Source organism: Corvus hawaiiensis, chromosome 2 (assembly GCF_020740725.1).
Source record: "Corvus hawaiiensis isolate bCorHaw1 chromosome 2, bCorHaw1.pri.cur, whole genome shotgun sequence".
Lineage (NCBI taxonomy): Eukaryota > Metazoa > Chordata > Aves > Passeriformes > Corvidae > Corvus > Corvus hawaiiensis.
The window spans coordinates 57,197,878-57,203,694 of NC_063214.1; the positions used below are offsets into that span (position 1 = coordinate 57,197,878).

Genomic DNA, 5,817 nt, shown 5'->3' on the forward strand with positions numbered 1-5,817 from the left:
GAGTTCCCTGTACACACTGGGGGTGGGAAAATGTGGCTTCTTGACATGTGTAGCAACCATAGCCCCAGCAGTTAAGCACAGGAAGTGAAGAAGAATACCACAGACATTTTTCTTGCGAAAAGTTAGCTAGTCTGAAAATATTTTACCTGAGTAAGGGTGTGGCTAGTCTATAGGAGTTAAAATCTTTTTAGGGTGTAACAATCTACAGTGTTCCTTCTTTCTCTGGGATAAAGGTCTTCAGTCCTCCCGTGAAAATATCATCCAGGATGGGAAAGCCGTTTATCAGGACATTGGTGCAAGGGAAAACCTTCCAACATGCTGCATGAGAGGGGGGATGAGAGGCACAGCGTTGGGCTGGTACTGGGAACTGCAGTTCCATTTGCATGCAATTTCACATCCATTAACGCAACTTCGGGAGAGATTCCAGAGCTTTAATCACTCCGATTGATTGTGATTAATAATGATTTGTTGCAGTGATTTGCAGTGTATTTCCTTATAATCCAGTTTAAGTAGAAATCTGCCTTGGCGCTTTGTGGATAATTCAGATAGCCTGTAAGAATTGTTCCTGTGGGAGTAAAAGCCTGGATATTGTAACACCAATTTCCATCATAAGATGCTTTTTAAATAAATCAAAACAATTGTTTTCACTCAGGTCTTTGCACTGAACTGGCAAATACGTCTTGCCCAGCTGCTGCAAACTCTGAACCCATTTTTTAGAAAGCCTACTGTGACAGTAAAATTGATACGTAAGCTTTAAAGGAATGAGTGTCGACCAGCTTGTCATACCACAACATTCATAACACCTTCAGGGAGCAGAAGAAACAGTTAAAAGGAAAGTTAGCTGACTCATTTTGTGAATAGCTGGTGTTACTCGTAGCAGCTTGGAAGTTAACAGATAAAAATGTTATCACAGCCAGCAGCAATAAAGCTCTAACGACAACAGACAGACTGATGTATGAAATAAGTCCAATTAACTGTCTTAAGCATGGGTGCAACTTGGATTTGGCATTAATATTCCAGTAGTACGCTGGAGACCGATTGACTGCTGTAGTATGCTTTAGAAGAAACGTCTTGCATTTCCACGTCTTCTGCTGGAGAATAATTTTATTTAAAGACATACAGAGACTTTAAAGTGCTGCTCCTTTAGGATAACTAGGCCAAATTTTTTGTTCAGTCACACTGGAATAACTTCAGTTTACAGTAACTCCATTGACTTCATCAGCACAATTAAGCACTGCAACAATGTACTTAGTTATGCTGTGGACTCTCAATCACTGGAAACCATTAAGTCACAAATTTTTGGTTTGTTTACTCCTTTTTTTCTGAAAGAAGGAAAAAGGGGAAAAAAATGCCCTAGTTGAATAATAAACCACCCAGCTTGCACTGCACATGATACCAGATTAGAGGGTTATGTTGCCTGCCTTTGACTTCATGATGCATGAATCATGGGTCTTGTTCACCTGGGAGATTCAGGAGCTCCAGGGTGGCATGGGATGGCACAGATAGCCTTACTCCGCAGCAAGCACCTTGATGCAACACAGCTATCTCTGTGTAGGACCATTTTGATGGGGAGGGACACACATTTATCCCAGAGACAAACCCTTGTCAGGGACCTTTGAACTGACCTAGCCCTGGATGTCCTGGATTCAAATCTTTATCTCCATTCCTGTGAAAAGCTGGAGGATGCACCCTGATAGTCACAGCTCATTTGTCACCACCAAAAACCCAGCATGCAAGTGTCTTCCTGTAAGTGTCTCGGCAATTAATCACCAACGTCACCTGGATTATCAGAGACCATGAGTTATTTGTTGATTTGTTCTGTTTGGCTTCTGTGCAGTAAAATCATGTGTCACTGTCTGTGCAGGTGAGCAGGTCTAGCAAATGGTTCAGAAAAGGGTAATGTCTTTCCATAGCCCAATTAAAATCAGGGACTGCTGCGAAAAAGACTGTCTGAGGGGAGCCACAGAAACTACTCAAATTAGTAGCTGCTCTATCTGACCTAATTATAAGAATCAAAGTGAGGAGAGGTGTGTTAACAGATACATTTAGGTTTTTATTGCGTTTACTTGACAGCCACCACAGTCACCTACTCCTGGGCAGGGTCACGCTGCCAGGGCAGAGGAGTGTGTTCATCCCACACCACAGTTATACCAGACCACAGCAAAGTAAGGAGAGTATGCTCCAAACAGAGCAGGTCTTGAGCCCACAGCCTGAGGTGAACGCTTGTGGAAGGCCCCAAGCCCCTCAACTTCTTCTTTTTAACTACAGAGAGAGCAAAAAAAAGTAGGGGAAACTTGCCAAAGGATTTTAACTCTTCCCATTTTGTGTCTGATTCTGAATCCTTTCACAGCAGTAACGACTCCTCCCAGCTTGGGTACATGGTGGTGACAACCTCAGGCCACAGACAGGACATAGGCATGGTGCTCTTTCAGCACCCCTGACCATTCCCACACACTGCAGAGGCAAGCCATGGCCATAACCCTGGAGCTGCTGCCACAAGTGACCTTCTCCAGCACCAGCATGTCCTGTTTGGTGCCCAGACCCATCCCATCTGGAAGGAAGGGCTGATTTTCCTTCTCCAAAAGTCTCTCACCCCACACCACACACCACACAAAAACAGGCAGGGGCTGCATTCCCTCTGCCAGGTTCTCCCTTGCCCAGCTGCCTGCCTCCTGTGCTCACCACCCTGGCACATGCCCCTGGTGCTTGTTGCCAAGAAATTGTTTTAGTGTTTGGATTTTCATTTGCCAAGCATTAACACAGTCTCACCTCCATATTTCTGTGCTGCTCCACCCTTTCATGTCTTTTTAAATGCCATGCTCAACTCTCATTTGTGTGAGGTGTGTAGGAGTGCTCACCAAAGTGAGAATGGCAAAATCATGAAAAAAATTAAAACAAACAAACAAAAAATAAACCCACGAGAATTTAGCTCTTTTTTACCAGTTTAACACCATCTTCTTTCGTGATCAATGGCTGGAGTGACCTTCTCTGTCTGGAAAGAATTGGGACAAGTGAAAAAAAAAATTAAATGTTATAAATAACATCCAGCAACACCCCTAACACAACCACAGGTGGGACAGATTTTTCCCTGGGTCGCCTTCCCAGTTTGCCCTGTACTGTTGCTGTATGACTCAGGAAAAGCTTTCTCTACAAGTGGGGGTGCCATACTGCAGACTGCCCACCTGGTGTGCCCGTTTCAGGTTTCAGCAGACAGCAGTGTGGTCATTGAGGGGGATCTCCGTGTCACAAGGCTCTCCTTTCTCGCTTTCCACATTCTCTTTTCTTCTCCTCCTTTCAGCTACAAGGCAGTGGAAAGTAAATATAGCTTCTCTTTCCCATTGTGTCCAGGAGAGGAGGGATTAAGGTTTTTCCTTCCCCATTTCCACCTAGCGAGAGGAGGGAGAAGATCTGATTTACAGGTCTCAGGGCTTTTTCCAGGGCTGGGTGAGAGGGAAAACTGCAGCACTCACCCCTCAGGTCTGGATGATGGCCAGAGGTGATGCTGCTGGGTCTCAACGCACTGGGTATCCTGGAGAAAAGCAAGGATGTCCCCTTTAGCCTGCTGACCAGGCAATAGCTTCAGCTTTGACCTCCTTGTCCATGCCCAAGTCTGCTCCTGTTACCAACACAGTGCTTTGGCAACTGAAGGAGATGTGGGGATGACTCCCGGAGGGGTAAAGAATCCCCCCCTGCACTACAGGATGGTGGAAATACTTCAGTGGGGCAATAAAACAGGTGAAACCTGTCTGCTTTCTACCTTGGATTCTGATTAAACACCCATTTGGAGGATGTGCTGCAGAAAAAGAGACAAAGAACAAATTACTGTGAATGTCCATGGAGAATTGGGAATGAGCCTTGCATGGCCTCATTCAAACTCCAAATAGTACTACTGCTAAGACAGAAACCCAAGTTTCTTTTAAAATTTAGGGAAATTTGGGGCACAAGGAGCTGCAGGAACTTCAGCCCTGAGCCTGTGGGAGTGCAGCTGGGCACGTCATGGCTCAGGGATGAGGGGGCTGTGGGCCAAGCATCAGCCAAACCAAGCCCACCTCCCTTGCTATCTGATGCCAAACTGAAACAAGCCTCTCCAATGTGCAGGGCCTGCTCCCTCCCCTGTTATCCATCACTTTTCTGTGAAGAAAATGACCCATTGTGCAACGCAGCACAGGGCAAGGCTTTGGAAAGCCAGCCATTCCCAGCCCCCTGCTTCACAGAGGCAAAAACATCAGAGCTGGGTGTTTGAGCTACAGTTTTGGTCAGTGCTATTATCATCACGATGCAGAAAAACTGCCTGGGTGTCGGTTAGGTTCACACCAAACCCACATATTTCACGGCGCACACGTACCCGGGGCGTCAGTGCAGCCTGAGAAAGCACATCCCCTCCAGCATCTCTCCTTGTCAGATGCACGGCCACAGAGCCTCCTCCAGTAGGGACCTGACCGCAGTGGGGCCCCAGCCTGGCTTTCCAAACAAGGGTACTGGCCTTGTCTTACATGGGAATTGGGGCTGGAATCAGTAACATTAACAGGGAAGCTCCTGTGGCAGCCAGCACACAGGGTCAGGCCTCCCTGGCTTCTGTGAAGGAGGGATAACCAGCAGCACTGTGCTCCGGGCAAGCAGAAGAGGCACAGCAGGAACCTAGAGGAACAGCCAAGCTTGTTTCACCAAATCTTAAAAATTATTAGGTAGGGAAAGGAGTCTTAGCTTCATTTCTCACATTTGCAAAGGCCCATCAGATTAGGGTCCTTTCTCTGTGGAGGGGGAGAATAGAAGCTGGGAAACTCAACAGTGGCTTTTAAAGCACCTGCAGAAGGCACTTACCAAGGAGCAGGAAATGTTTCAGGTCTGGAAGAGAGGGAAGCAGACAGCTGGCCACTGCAGAGCCTTGAGAAGACCCTCTTCTCCCCACTGCATCTCAGCAGGACACGTGGCAGCCCCACCAGCCACGAGGGTGTCTTGAGCGGCTTTAGGCAGCCTCCATCCCTCTCTGCCACTCCGGTGAGTAAGTCCCACGGCTTGCAGTGACAGAGGAACCAGTCTGACCACAGCCCTGAATTGAGGCAAGCAACCTTTCACGCGCCTGGCAGCTGCTCCTAATTTTGAAGCAATCGGAAACTCAGATTTACACCCTCATGACACCAGCACAATCCACGCCTGGATACTGCTGCTCAGTATCACTGCCAATCTGTTATAGCACTGCCACACTGAGGCCTGGATATCTTGTGACTGTCCTAAAACAACCTTTCTCAAAAAATAACAATATTAAGTTGTTTTCAGGAGAGAGAGGGGGGAAAAGTAACTTCCAATAATTTCATTAGAACAATGTTTCCCAGGGTATTAAGCTTTATGATAACAGGGCCTTTTGAGCTGGTCACACTGAGAGCAACATTGGAGAAATGTTAATTTTCAACTTAAAATTAGGCTAAGTTTGAAACATGCCTTACATTTTATGTTCCATCTTTTCCTTTTATTTTCCCACTTTTCATCTTATAACTTGTGGGGTTTTAAATCCAGCTTTACAAAATAATTTTGCATTCACTGCTACCATATCTAATATATATATAATGGAATAAGCACTGGTCTGAGAGACTGGGAGGTTTTTAGGAGCAGCTGTTGGTATGTGTCTCCAGTTCCATTCTTCCCACTGGAAAGTGCTAAGCAAATATCTCCCCACCAGACAGGCTTAGGGTGAGTTCAGACTAAAGCCTTGTCAGGTTTAAAATGGCAACTTGCTTGAGCAATCCCATTGATTTCAGGGGGTAATCACCATCCTGAGGAACAAGATCACAGCTTTGCCCTTAAATCTCAGTGGCTGTT

At 46.2% G+C, this 5,817-nt stretch overlaps 1 long non-coding RNA gene across 1 annotated transcript; it reads right to left on the reverse strand.

Moving 5' to 3' along the window:
• Positions 1 to 2,951: 2,951 nt before the first annotated feature.
• Positions 2,952 to 4,980, reverse strand: LOC125320736. The gene is made up of 4 exons (XR_007201271.1): positions 4,822 to 4,980; positions 3,471 to 3,529; positions 3,183 to 3,386; positions 2,952 to 2,992 (listed from the first exon to the last, which is right to left on the reverse strand). It is a non-coding gene; the product is annotated as an uncharacterized LOC125320736 (long non-coding RNA).
• Between the last annotated feature and the right edge of the window lie 837 nt (positions 4,981 to 5,817).